Source organism: Mesoplodon densirostris, chromosome 12, assembly GCF_025265405.1.
Source record: "Mesoplodon densirostris isolate mMesDen1 chromosome 12, mMesDen1 primary haplotype, whole genome shotgun sequence".
NCBI classification, from domain to species: Eukaryota; Metazoa; Chordata; class Mammalia; order Artiodactyla; family Ziphiidae; genus Mesoplodon; species Mesoplodon densirostris.
Window position 1 is genome coordinate 79,879,253 of NC_082672.1, and position 15,185 is coordinate 79,894,437.

General features: G+C 50.8%; 1 protein-coding gene across 1 annotated transcript in view; it reads right to left on the reverse strand.

Moving 5' to 3' along the window:
* B3GAT2 (beta-1,3-glucuronyltransferase 2) overlaps nt 1–15,185 on the reverse strand; it is a 116,753-nt gene that overhangs the window by 33,570 nt on the left and 67,998 nt on the right. The gene's annotated exons all lie outside the window — the stretch shown is intronic.

Sequence of the window (15,185 nt, forward strand, 5' to 3'; positions counted from 1 at the left end):
AACGTAAGGCCTGAAACCATAAAACTCCTAGTGATCATAAACGTAGGTGGTAAGCTCCTTGACATCAGTCTTGGCAATAATATTTTAGATCTGACACCAAAAGCAAAGGCAACAAAAGAAAAAATAAACAAGTGGGACTACATCAAACTAAGAAGCTTCTGCACAGCAAAAGAAACCATCAGCAAAATGAAAAGGCAACTCATATATCCTATAAAGGGTTAATATCCAAAATATATAAAGAACTGAAAGCAAAAAACAATCTGATTTTTAAAACGAGCAGAGGATTTGAACAGATATTTTTCCAAAGAAGACATACAGATGGCCAACAGGTACATGAATAGGTGTTCAATATCACTAATCATCAGGGAAATGCAAATTGAAACCACAATGAGATACCACCGCACATCTGTTAGAATGTCTATTATCAAAAAGACAAGTATTGATGAGGATGTGGAGAAAAGGGAACCCTTGTGCACTGCTGCTGGGAATGTAAATTGGTGCAGCCAATATGGAAAATGGTATGAAGGTTCCTCAAAAATTTTAAAATAGAACTACCATATGATCTAGCAATTCCGCTTCTGGGTACTTATCATGAGAAAATGCAAACATTAATTCACAAAGATTCATGCAGCCCAATGTTCATAGCAGCACTATTTACAACAGTTAAGATGTTGTAAGATGTGGTGTACATATATACATATAATGGAATGTCATTCAACCACTACTAAGAAGGAAACTTTCTTTTTGCAACAACACGGATGGACATTGAGGGAATTACGCTTAGTGTAACCAGTCTGGGAAAGACAAATACTATATGATCTCATGATTCTCATATATGTGAATTCTAAAAAAAAACCCCAAAAACAAAAAACCCAAAATCAAACTCATAGAAACAGAGAACACATTGGCGGTTCAGAAGTTGGGGGTGGAGGGTAGCTAAATGGGTAAAGGTGGTCAAAAGGTATAAACTTCCGGGCTTCCCTGGTGGGGCAGTGGTTGAGAGTCTGCCTGCCGATGCAGGGGACACGGGTTCGTGCCCCGGTCTGGGAAGATCCCACATGTTGCAGAGCGGCTAGGCCCGTGAGCCATGGCCGCTGAGCCTGCACGTCCGGAGCCTGTGCTCCACAATGGGAGAGGCCACAACAATGAGAGGCCCGTGTACCGCCAAAAAAAAAAAAAAAAAAGGTATAAACTTCCAGTTACAAAATGAGCCCTGAGAAAGTAAGGTACAGCATGATGACTATAGTTAATAATACTCTATCATATATTTGAAAGTTGCTAAGAGAGTACTACCTTAATCTTAAAAGTTCTCATCAGAAGAAGAAAATAAATTTGTATGTGTGGTGATGGAAGTTAACTAGACTCATTCTGGTGGTTATTTTGTAATATATATAAATACAAATCATTATGTTGTACACCTGACAATAATAGAATGTCATATGTCAATCATATCTCTATTAAAAAATGGTAAACTGATACTTAAGTACATTTTTCATAATCTTATTCCTTCCAGTCTTAGCATCTGCCAACAATTCAACTGAAAAAACAAATATGTTAACAGTAGTGTTTCAAGAATCATTTTCACTAGACTTAAATCAGATACAGAAAGCAAAAAAAAAGGGTTGTCTAATAGGAATGTGTCCTTTATCTATTTACTATCATTTCTAAATTGCCGCTGTTTCATGCAAATGTTCAACTACAGATTTTCATGGTTCTAAGAGTGAATGCTTACATACCAGGCTGTGCTCTTTAATGACCATGATAATGATTCTTCCTAATCTCCTGCTTCCTAAGGGGCAGACAGAACCACACTTACTTCCAATTATACTTTAGGGTGATTTTCCTCTAGCACAGAATAGGAATGAAAGAGCATGGCCTGGCCGTTAAATATGTCTGTTAATCTTCTCCAGAATACTGCCTGAAGCTGTATGATTGCTTCAGGGTAAACTGTTTTTTTTGTTTTGTCTTTATTACCAACTAGTTTTTAAAACTTCTCAAAATCCTTTTAGCAGCCATTGTTTTTGTGGGGGGAAAATTCTTTATTTCTAAGAAGTGTTCTTTATTTAATCTATAAACAATTCATGTAAATCCCTACTCTGGAAACAATAAACCATCACAGAAAGCTAAATCTTCTGAGGAAACAATCAGGATGCTGAACAAGGATGGAAAACTTGATCCACAGAATAAAAGATAAATTCAGGAGGGTTAATTAACTGAATACTAAAAATATCCACGAATGATTTTCTAGTAGGTTGGTGGCAAAGAACTGAGGCATACTAACATCGAAGGTTCTGTAGAGGGGAAGGTAGTTCTATTGGCTAAACAAAGGACAAACACTGTATAAGTCCACTTATATGAGGAACATAGAACTGTCCAATTCACAGTGGTAAGAAGGTAGAACAGTGCTTACCAGGGACTTGGAGGAGTGAGTGGGAAGTTACTGTTTAGTGTGTGGACAAAAAAAAATACGTCACCGGCCAAATCAGTAAACAACAAATGTTGCAGCCATGAAGCCATCAGCCACTATGGTTGCCCTGACGCATAACCTGACGAAATTCAGGATGGAGAAAGACAGGATACTGACCCTAGATAGTTAAGATGCATAAATATTAAAGGGAATAATTTCAGTGAGCCCAGACTCTTGCATCTTCCCATACACAGAAAAGCACAAAATTCATTAACTTGCATTGTGTTTTTTGTGATTAGCAGTCATCTTTTTTTTTTTTTTTTTTTTTGCGGTATGCGGGCCTCTCACTGTTGTGGCCTCTCCTGTTGCGGAGCACAGGCTCCAGATGCGCAGGCTCAGCGGCCATGGCTCACAGGCACAGCCGCTCCGTGGCATGTGGGATCTTCCCGGGCCGGGGCACAAACCTGCATCCCCTGCATTGGCAGGCGGACTCTCAACCACTGTGCCACCAGGGAAGCCCAGCAGTAATCTTTTGATGTTCGACTACTTTTTTTTTTTTTCCAGCAAAAATGCCTATAACTCCTGGCTCCTCCGTTACCTCTTCGGGACAGTCCCTCAGAGCCATCTGAGAGGCCAATTCCTGGGCTATAGTCCTCAGTAATGTCCTCAAATAAAATATAACTCTCAACTTTTAGGTTGTGCTTTTTTTTCCATCGACAAATGGGTACAGAGTTTTGGTTTGTGAGGAGAAGAAGTTCTAGAGATGGACAGTGGTGAACACTTCACAACAGTGTGAATGTACTTGATTCCTCTGTATAGTCAAACATGGTTAAAATGGTAAGTTTTATGTATATTTTACCACAATAAAAAAATAGATTAAACTTGCATTCCCAGTGAAGGCAGTCTTTATATTGTTAATGCTGCTTTTCAGTTGTTATGATTTTAAAAACTACTCTCTGTGTTCGGGTCTAGACTTGCTTGACCAATGGAAGTGTCTTCTATGGAAATAATTTTATTAAGCATTCTCAAACCTTTCGTAGCATGGTGCTATCCTAGCTCAAACCCCCAGACTGACTCAACGGGTGGCACTGAGGCAGGAGATAGATGGGCCCGAGGCTGAGAAGCTGGAGTTTGTCCCCTGTGGACCGATACTCCAAGATGAAGATAACAGGAGGGTAATAGGAGAGGCTGGGCCCTGCCCAGGTAAGAGATAAAAGACCACATATTCCTCATTCTTGAAGTCAGGAGACCTCCCCAACTACACACGTGCAGAAAGGCTCCTTGAAGGTCAAAAGGGAGGTGGTGCCACCCCATAGTAAATGATGTCAACCTACCCATAGGCCTCTTCACTAGAATCCATCTTGGCTAAAAGATGCTCATGCACACATGGGAGGACTGAGATAAACCAAATACAGATTCAGAACCAGGCAAAGCAAGATGATTGGCCAAAGGAAACCCAGAAGAAATGCCCCGTAAAAGTGATTCAAACTGCCATGAGGGTGTGACTCTCTCTGAGTCCGCGCGTGAGTCTACCCACACGTACTGTACTCTTTTTCCTCCTAATAAACAGTTTACCTGTTTCACTAGTTTCCGTCTTTGTGGGAATTCTCTTCTGCAAAGCCGTAGGGCCAGGGCCTTGTCACTGGCCACGGGTCTAGTGGCCAGGATTCGGTGCTCTCACCGCCACAGCCCAAGCTCAATCTCTGGTCAGGAACCAAAACCCTGCTTCAAGCTGCTGCAGGCTGAGGCCATCCGAGATCAGCATGGAAGGGATCCAGCCTACAGAATGGACTAGAACGAACCAGAGGAGGGAACATGCAGCTTCTGACCACCTGCATCAGCCGTTCTGGTCTCTGGCTGCACTTTATAATCCCCTCAAGACTTAAAATAAATATACACACTTCCCAACACCAGGCCTACACCCAGTGGTGATGGTTTAATTGATCAGCGATGGAGCCCAGGTTTCGGTATTTTTTCAAAGCTCCCTAGGTCATTCTGAGATGTAGCCAGGCTGAGAACCACTGAAGGAGACCCTGTTTAGGGAGCTGTCTGGAGTATAGCTCATTATCCTCCCCTTAAAAAAAAAATCACAGGAGATAAGGGCAGTGTGGTCTCAGAGGAACAAGAAGCTTGTAAAACTTGTAATTTTGATAATCCTTAAACTAGAAAGGGAAGACGAGTAAACATTCATGAATTCAGCAGACATTATTCCAGCTACAACGTCAGGGACGGTTCCAGGCCTGGAGAGGCAGGGGGAGACCCGTGCCCACTCCTCTGGCAGAGGGGGCGTGGCAGCAGGAGTCCTACGCGAGCGCCACCTTGAGGAGGAGCGCCTAAGTGCAGGGCTCGGGGAACACGCAGGATGCGCCTCTATGCTGGAGGGAAAATCGGGAAAAACTTCCCAGAGAAAGTGATGCTGGAGCCATGAACGGGTCTTGAGGGGTGACAAGAAGCTAGCCAGGCAAACGTGAGAAGACAGAGACGATCTGTATTCCGGGCTGCAGGGTGGTACCAGCTTAGGGCGAAGCTCAGCGGATTTGAGATAAGGTGGGCTGAGGGCAGAGGGTCTGGGGTGGAGGGAGAACCCAGCTGACTTTACCCTCCGAAGCCAGTCTCAGCAGCAGCCCCAGGTTAGCAGGGCAGAGCAACAGTCCTTAACTGTCATCATTTCCACCAACAGACTGTCTGCCTCTTTAACGGATTCCATGTGAAAATTACATCTATGGATGCTCTCAGGAAGGTCACAGTGGTAGAAAGGATATTCCCGTGCCCGCTGTGACTTGATTAGAAAACGTGAGAATCATCTTGTAAACTTTCCCCTGGAGCCATCGGTATTTGCGCAGAGAACAACGCTCCCTCTTCGCAGCAGGGGGGTGGGGGTGGAGGGTGGGAACAGGCCACACCCAACACCTTGCAAATCTATCGATACATGCTACAAATGCCTTTTTCTTTCTTTCTTTTTTTTTTTTGGTACGCGGGCCTCTCACTGTTGGGGCCTCTCCCGTTGTGGAGCACAGGCTCCGGACGTGCAGGCTCAGCGGCCATGGCTCACGGGCCCAGCCACTCCGCGGTATGTGGGATCCTCCTGGACCAGGGCACGAACCCGTGTCCCCTGCATCGGCAGGCGGACTCTCAACCACTGCGCCGCCAGGGAAGCCCTGGCATTTTCTTTTGAAAGCTCAACTGCTTTTTGTTTTAGTTTTTCAGCTGGGGAATTACAAAAATGAGTACATATCTGTTTCTAAATTCTTTAGTGATCTTTCTAGGCTTGTTTTTCTCTCTCTGGGGGATATTTTCTCTAAAGTTAGGGCCAGTGTTTATCTCCACATGCCTCCTGCACGCCGAGCCAATTCGCGGAATGAAAACGAACGCAGGTCCACCAGCCAGGGGAGAAAAGCAGCTCACTGAGAGCCCTGAGCAAGGAGTCCGCATGGTCTTCAGTATCAACCTGCCAGGCGGGTCTGAAACAGACACGCAGGTGCAGATTCAAACCTTCAGGAACAGCAGGAACTTCGCAGGTATCTCTTCTCCTTTCTGCCTCACCATAGCCCTCAGGGCAGCCGGTCTGGTCCCTAATCCACAGGTGAGGAAACCAAGACATACAGCCTGCTGTGCCCAAGGGGGGCCCCGGAGTCAGCGCCCCGCCCACACAGATGCAACCCCACCATGCGCGGGGCGGTCCCACACCTACGGCGCTGAGCACATCCTGCTTCCTGGTCACCAGACACCCCGGTCGGCGGGTGTCTACCGTGCTGTGGCCTGTGCTCCGTGTGTGCTGTCCCGTGTGAAGAGCCCCACGGACTGCGACCTGAGGGGTAGAGGACAGCGGCTCAGATCGAGGGTCCAGGCCCTTGGCTGGAAGTGGGTGGGATGGACTCAAAGCCGGGTGGCAGGGCATCTCCGGGCTCGAGTCTAAACCCCGGTTCTACCGTTTAATCACTGTGCAGCCTCGGACAAGTTACTCGGCCTGTCTGGGCCTCCATTTCCTTATATTTAAACGAGGATAATAATGCGAGCCGCACGGAGTGAGGGTCCGATAAGCAAGCACCGAGAGCGCCTGCGGACGCCTGCCGCCCGGTGATGGCTCAGTAAACAGTAACTACCGAGTCTGCGGGCTACACTGCCATCAGGGAAACCTTGTTGTTTTCAGAAGTCTTCGTCCTACAGGAACTAAGTCTTATTCCACTGAGATTTTTTTTTTTTTTTTTTTTTTTTTGTGGTATGCGGGCCTCTCACTGTTGTGGCCTCCCCCGCTGCGGAGCACAGGCTCCGGACGCGCAGGCTCCGGACGCGCAGGCTCAGCGGCCATGGCTCACGGGCCCAGCCGCTCCGCGGCATATGGGATCCTCCCAGACCGGGGCACGAACCCGTATCCCCTGCATCGGCAGGCGGACTCTCAACCACTTGCGCCACCAGGGAGGCCCCCACTGAGATTTTGAAGGAAGTTACAATCTGCTCTGTTTGAAGTGAGATGGGGCGCCGGCACCCCTATGCCCTCTCCCCCTGCAACCCCTCCCCCTCGTCCAGCCCCAGTACGGCTGCCCCGTCCGCAGCTACCCCAGGAAAGGACCCTGATTACGGGCACACAGATGCCCCTTACCCCGCACGCCCACCTCTACCCGGCACGGTCACGCTGCCTGTGGACAGCACTGAACAAGCTGCCGCAGTCAGCGAATGCCTGCAAGTCTCCAGGATACGCACCTCGCTCTGGGGATGGATGAGAAACGGGCGCCAGGCTTCCGGCTGCCCTAACCTCCGCCACCATTCCTGCGGTTCTGCCTGCTGTCAGGACCAGCCGCTGCAGGGAGAGCCACACTGCACTGACCCAGGGGCAGAGTCCCGCCTCGGTCTCCAGATCCTGCACCGAAAGGTACCACGGGACCCACCAAGTCACTGTACTGAGAACATTCAGTGACGCGCTAAAAACCGCACACAAGTTACAGATGGCTCCCAAGTGACAAGAAGGTCACTCTCCCCATGTTCTTGCTGATATATTTCGTGCTTATATTCACAGAGCAAGGTCGAACTTTGTCCATTTTGGCTAAGCTCATTTGGCTTTGATCATCACCTGATCTGGGCTGGGCCGACGTTTATTATTGCATCATCTATACCAAGTAAATTAACCCGGGCTAACGTCCTTGTCAACAAGTGCCAGGAGAAAGAAGGCCCTGCACGACGATTCTCTCCGCCAAGCCCCTCAAGAGGGCTTCGGTGGTCCTCCTGCCATCCCTCGGCCCTCATCAGGGGAACAGTCATCACTTATAATCACTTTTTAAAATAAAAGGTCTGCCTGCTAAGCTGGCGGTGGGGCAGAGACCCTGGTGCCGGGCAGCTCCTCGCCCACGGCAGGCTGGGGCACGGCACACAGGACCCCAAACTGAGGATGGAGCTGAGGCTGGGACCCGGAGGCTTCTGCCGCTGCAGAGGCTGTGGTCAAGAGGCACAGCTGCAGAGGTCGCACCGCCGGGAAAGCACCGCGGGGCACAAGGGCAGAAGCTTCCAGGGGTGAAGGGCCGGCCGGGGGGCTCTCTTGACCCGGGTGCCGGCAAAGCCTCCGCGGAAAGAGGGACCCTGAAGACGAGGACCAGGGGGTGGGCAGGGCTGAGGTGAGGAAAGAAAATGACGGGCAGGGGCGCCGTGTGGGCCCCGAGGTTGGGGGGGGAGCCAACCCGAAGGCCGAGCAGGGCTGGAGGAGGCAGGGGGGAGGGGGGAGGGGCAGGGGGAGGGGAGGGCACGGGAGGGAAGGGGGAGGGGCAGGGGAGGGGAGAGGGGAGGGGCAGGGGAGGGGGGAGGGGAGGGGGGAGGGGAGGGGAGGGGGGAGGGGCAGGGGAGGGGAGAGGGGAGGGCAGGGGAGGGGGAGGGCAGGGGCAGGGAGGGGCAGGGGGAGGGGCGTGGGAGGGGCGGGGGGGAGGGGCGGGGGGAGGGGAGGGCAGGGGAGGGCACGGGAGGGAAGGGGGAGGGGCAGGGGAGGGGAGGGGGAGGGCAGGGGAGGGGAGAGGGGGAGGGGCAGGGGAGGGGAGGGGGGAGGGGCAGGGGAGGGGAGAGGGGAGGGGCGGGGAGGGGCAGGGGAGGAGGAGGGGCAGGGGAGGGGAGAGGGGCGGGGCGGGGAGGGGCAGGGGGGGAGGAGGGGCAGGGGAGGGGAGGGGGGAGGGGCAGGGGAGGGGAGAGGGGAGGGGCGGGGAGGGGCAGGGGAGGAGGAGGGGCAGGGGAGGGGAGGGGGAGGGCAGGGGAGAGGAAAGGGGAGGGGCAGGGGAGGGGAGGGGGAGGGCAGGGGAGGGGAGAGGGGAGGGGCGGGGAGGGGCAGGGGAGGAGGAGGGGCAGGGGAGGGGAGGGGGAGGGCAGGGGAGGGGAGAGGGGAGGGGCGGGGAGGGGCAGGGGAGGAGGAGGGGGAGGGCAGGGGAGGGGAGGGGGAGGGGCAGGGGAGGGGAGAGGGGAGGGGCGGGGAGGGGCAGGGGAGGGGAGGGGGAGGGCAGGGGAGGGGAGAGGGGAGGGGCAGGGGAGGGGAGGGGGAGGGCAGGGGAGGGGAGAGGGGAGGGGCAGGGGAGGGGAGGGGAAGGGCAGGGGAGGGGAGAGGGGAGGGGAGGGGGAGGGGGTCGCCTCACCCCACGAGCACAGGAGCAATGCTCTGCACGCCCCAGCCGAGCGGGGGGGCAGTGGGGAGTAGTGTGGCCCCAGGAAGCCCGGGCAGGGCTGGGTCTCCCCTGCATCTGCAGGCCTGCAGGACAGCACACGCACAGACTGTAGCCCAGGGGTGTGACTTTTTCCCACTAATATGCAGTTTTCTATTTTCAAACAACTACTCTTCTGGTCGACAGAATATTCTAATGACCCAAGAGGACCATATCTCCTGCTCCTAAGTTACAACTCAAAGGTAACACAACGGATCACACCAATTAAATCGACCCCAAATTAAAGGGACTATATCTGCTGTCCCCATACCACTCAAGTGTTAAAAAGACCTAAATTTCTGCTGACTTGTGAGCAGAATCTGAAATGGCTCGTCACAATTTCTAAGTCCCCGACAGCTGTCCCATAAGAGCCGCCCTGGCCTTCCGCTCCCTCACCTCGGCCTCAGCATCCTGCACCTGGACCCCAGCGGCCTCCAGGCCCCCCTCTGCCACGGTCCAGGCCCTACTCAGAACATTCCACAGACCCCCCAAGGCCACAGAGATGAAGGCAGAGGTCTCCACCCTCCCCAGTCAGGCCTCACAGCCCGACCCCAGCTCCCTCTCTTTAGAGCCATGGGTTTGCAGTCCTCCACTCCCACCCCACTGACCCGCCCTGGCCCACGTGGAAGGCGCCCCTTAGATGTAAACCCAAAGCATCCACCTGCACCTCATCTTGTGCCGGCCATGCACTGTTGCCCCGTTCCCTCTGCTGGGCGCACGCTGGGCGGAGCAGGCCCTGCACCCCTGATGGCCCTCTGCCCAGCAGCCTCCGGGGAACTCAGTGTCTTGTCACTTCTGCTCCGTGGACACCCTGCAGACGTCCGGCCCCCAGCGCACAACCCTTCACCTTCCTGGGTCTTGTTTCCTTGTCCAACTTGGTCCCTCACGTGGAGGAAGAGGAGAATCTGCCCAGGTGAACGCGTCCATCTAAGGTCCCGAGTCCTCCTCGTTTCCTCTCCTTTGGGACTTTCAACACTTACCTCTTTTGCCTCAAAAACGGCACCCCTCAGGCCTCTCACGGATCAAACTGCCCTCCCTCTCTGCTCTGTTGGAAGCCTGACATTGCTCGGACGACCCTGCTGACCTTTCACTCCCCTTGCTGTTGGGCCTTTGTCCTCCCATGTCCCCCGTTCCAGGGAACAGTCTTCCAACCGTCCGGCACTCTCCCCTCTCACCAGCTTGTCCACATCCGAGACACGAGATGCCCAACAGCCGACTTCACGACTCTCCACCTCTTCCCCAGGGACTGTGGTCACCCCTCCCCCGACTCCTTCCTGTTGGGCCCTGCCCCCTTCTGGGGCTCCTCCCCCTGCAGCCCCACTCCCTGGCTGCTCCCAGGACGCACTCCGAGGCCACCCCCGGCCTCCCCGTGGGAGCGCATCCCGCCACCCCTCGTGGGAGCCACTCCATCCCCAGGGCTGCAACACGCCATCCACAGGACGCCAAGACCCTTGCTCCGTTCTGTAAGCTGCACGTAAGAAATAATTTTATCACTGATAGTCATGTCTCATCAGCCATGACAAAGTGACCCCAGGATACCCCTTAACTCGCCCTTTGCTTTTGAGGGTGAGAGTATGAGTAATGCAGAGATGGAAACACTCTCCTTTATGACATCAAAACGATCCTTTGCTGGGCCTGGTGATAAAGACATGTGTGTGGTTTCCGTGCCAGGTTCTTGGCAAGGAGCTTGTAAAACCCTTAAAACTTCCTGAGTGACAGGGGTGACTCTGCTATGCTAATGAGGTAGCTCGAGGTGGACCCTACATGGCTTCAGGACGGGGGTGGGTACCAGAAGGACCAGCTGCGCGGTTAAAGGGTTGGAGGCTTGCACCATCCCAATCTCTGTGGAGGGACTGAATCCAAGCACGTGGCTCAATCACAGCTACAGGATGAAACCCAAATGAAAACTCTGAACACAAGAATTCGGTGGAGCTTCCTGGGCTCTGAACACATGAATGTGGTGGGAGGGTGATGCATCCTGTTTCCACGTGGAAAAGGCACAGAAGCTCTTCCTTCTCTCCCAGACCTCACCCTGTGTGTTGCTTCACTGGCTGATGCTAATTTGTATCTTTTAAAATAACAAGCTGAAGGCTATCCTGAGTTCTGTGAGTTCTTCTATTAAATGATCAAACCTGAGAGGAAAACATCAAATTTATAGCCCATGGATCAGAAGTGCAGATGGCCTGGGGATGCCCAAAGTGGAGCTGGTGTCTGAAGGAAGGGGACCACACCCTCTCACCTGTGGGGTCTGGGCTAGCTCTGGGTGGTTAGGGCCAGAGCTGAACTGTAGTACACCCGGTTGGATTTTTACCAGAATAAAGCCCCTACAGTGTGCCAGGGACGCAACTGGAAATGGTATGTACTTCACATAGGGAGCATAGTACCCTGCCTGCCATCCCCCAGAGCTAAGAATATGGTGCATGCAAATGTTGAAAACTCAAAATAAGTATCTCAGCCTTAAGTTCTGAATTGTATCCAATCTACACCTCCAAGTGAGGCTGAAGATTACTTTAAGCTCGGTTCTTCTGAGCAATGGTTCTTATTGACACCTCATTGGAAGCAGCCAAAGTGAGTCCATCACTTGAAAGCAACTCCCTAAAAACTAAAACTAAAAACTTTGTGTGCACTGCCTTGCTTTCAGGCACTGAGAACTAGCCAGTGGCCAGATGCCTGGGGTGTTGGAATTAAAGCCTGAGGCACAGGCTAGTGTAGACAGTCCCAGGGCTCACTGGATTGGCAGAGTGGGGTGGCCACTGACCAACTGCTGAAGCCAACCGCACACCACAGCCAGGGCAAGGGCTCCCTCCATTGTGGTCTTTCTATCCTGTGGGTGAGTATCTTAGTTCTTGCTTCAATAGGAATCATTAGAATTTTAAAAATTATGTCTCTATGCAAGAGGGATAATCATGACTTCTGCCACTACCACTGTGCATACAAGAAAACTTCAGGACCAGGTTTTCTCATCTCAGAGCAAAACTCACATCTGTGGTGTTCAGTGTGGCAAAATAAAGACAGACACGGAGTCAAACTCCACAAACGACATGAAACATTCCAGTTCCGATGCCTGATATGCAAATAAGCTTCTGGTGGAGGCTAGGCTGTGGCTTCACAGAAATACAAACAGGACAGACCCCAAGGGGCTTCTGCTGAATGTATGTTCAACCCTTCAAAGCAAGACAGCTGTGGAAATGCTGTGCGTGGGCTCTTTAAGTTCATGTTTCTTTTTTTTTTTAAAGGAATATGTATGATTTTATTTATCTTTTTGTTTTAGAAATATTTTCTTTTCTTTTCTTTTCTTTTTTGTGGTACGCGGGCCTCTCACTGTTGTGGCCTCTCCCGTTGCAGAGCACAGGCTCCAGACGCGCAGCCTCACGGCCATGGCTCACGGGCCCAGCCGCTCCGCAGCACGTGGGATCTTCCCAGACCGGGGCACGAACCCGTGTCCCCTGCATTGGCAGGCGGACTCTCAACCACTGCGCCACCAGGGAAGCCCTATCCTAATTTTTAAAATTCTTTTTCCTTTTCTCTATTCAGCTCGGTTGATTTCCACTACTCTGTCTTCCAGATCACTGACCTGTTCTTCTATATCATCTAATCTACTGTTGATTCCTCCTAGTGTATTTTTTATTTCAGTTATGTATTCTTAAATTCTGTTTCATTCTTATTTATATTTTCTAGCTCCTTGTTGAAATTCTCACCATGTTCATTCATTCTTCTCCTAAGTTTGGTGAGCATGTTTATAATTATCACCTTGAACTTTTTATCAGGTAAATTGCTTATCTCCACTTTGTTTAGTTCTTTTTCTGAGGTTATCTTGTTCCTTCATTTGGAACATATTCCTCTGTCTCCTCATTTTGCCCAATTTTGTTTGCTTCTATGTGTGACGTGGGTCAATTACGTTTCCCAATCTTGGGGAAGTGGCCTTATGCAGAAGATGTCCTATGAATCCCAGCAGCCCCTTCCCCTCTCATCTCCAGAGCTTCATGCTTTAGGGGTGCCCCCTCTGTTCTTCTGCTGTGGCTGGGCTGGCTACTGTGGGTGTGATGGTAGCAGGCCTGGGCCCTGGCCTGGTTGGCTGCGAGGCCGTTCCTCTTGCAGGGATGAGGGCCTACTGGAGGGCGGGGTAGCATTCTCACATGGTTGGCTTCACATTCCGTGTGGGCCTCCAGGCTGGTGCTTGCCCACTGGAGGGCAGAGCTAGGTCCCCATGAGGCTGTCACTTTCATGTTTTTTAATCAGTTTGTGGCAGTCCAAGCGAGACTCCAATGCAGTCCCCTCACTCAACCATCAGAACCACTTTTAAAGCAGTGATCCTTAGGCTTTCCTGGGTACAGCAGGGAGTGGGCTTCCAGCTTTCTACTCTCTAGAGATTGTGAGTGTATGTGTGTCTGTGTGTGTCTCTTGAAAATGAGGTGGGAAGTACCATTTGTACATGAACATCCAAAAGTCCTGTTCTGTCTTCCCACTAAGAATAAATGAATCATATGGAATCTAAACAAAGCTGTAAAATTTCAAGTTTTAGAATGAGAACAAACTACTCAAAGTCAGATCTTTATCTTATCAACCAAATCCCTCTCACTTAAAGGTTTCCAAAAATATCAATAATTTACTGAAAACTAATTTGGAAAGCAAATTCACATGTAAAGAAAATAATTTAGTGTTTCAAAAGTTGTTTTGAGACAGAAATTTTATTCCTATTTTAAAATAAGGATAATTTATAAAAATAAGCAAATCATTCATATTTTACAATAGGTCTCATATTATGCTTTGAAAATATATTAAAGTGCTTTAAAAAATCCAAACATCCGTCATGTCATGGAGAAGTTTCCCAGAGATTCTGGCAGCGAAAGAATATGAAATATCTTGTCACCAGTCAGGCCTAATTCACAAAACCCATGTGCCTTTCTTGAATTTTAGATATATCTATTTGGATCCAAATTCTGGGGAGAACAACGCAAAATACTCGATGGGTTTACTGGATACTTGATCATCTACATAAAGTTCTTACAGCAAAATCCAGGAAGACGTATCTATGTCACCCTCACCTTGAAGTTAGCTTGAAGGGTGATGGGCAGAGATCCCATGTGGGAGACTTGAACTCCTGGGGACCATAAGGACCAAACATCTGCCAGCTGCCTGCGTTAGCAGTCACACCCTCACTTAGCATCCATGGACCTGGACTCTTCTTCGAGCTTCCCAAGATGGGAAGCCAGGGAAAGGACGACTTCATTCGCAAAGACCTCAGTGGTCACGCACGCTACTGCCGCATTCTACACGAGGAAACTAAGTCCCAGAGAAGCACAAGATTTTGCCTACTGTTCCTCAAGACTTCTGCTCAAACTTAACTCCTCTGAGCAGCAAAAAACTTGATTTTCAAGACACGTTATGGCCGGCCTTATAGTTTCAGACTTGATTGAGGCGACATCCCTTTTGAGAAGCCTCGTCACCTTCCAAATACAGCTGACCTGCCTGTCTGTCGGCCTTCAGGAAGGTTCTTTGGTTGAGATGCAAGCTCAGCTCTGCAGCTGCAAGAACTGGGGATCGAGGAACAAGGCTTGGGCTGGAAGAGGGACAGAGAGGGCAGGACGCAGGGAGGGGGCCTGGGAGGGGGGAGGGGTCAGGGAAGGGTCAGAGATCTGGACCATCCTTGGGTCAGAGACCATGACACACAATCCCACAAAGCTGGCCCTCAGGAAACGCTGTTAAATGTTGAGTTAAAACACCCTGGTTTGTCTTCTCCCACAAAGCAGAGCAGCAGGCCGGCCATCCCCAACGCCTTTCCACAGCAGCTTTTACTCCCAGCGCTCTTCATAACCTCGCTCCCTCAAATTGATAGTATTGTCAGAATAAAAGTCATGAAGCCAGTCAGAACACAGCCTCCATCCCAAAACAATGCTGAGCAGTGATTCTGACCACAGCTGGGAAATAGCACACAAAAAGATCCGCCAAGCACAGGCTGACAGACAGACGGAGCTCTGTTTCGGCGCTGAGATGGATGAGATCAATTTGGAAGCTTCTCTGCCTTCATCTTCTAGGTTACAGACATCAGTGATTTTAGTGATTTGTTTTCTCTTTTGCCTCCAAAGCCTCATGTTTCAAACTGCATCGTT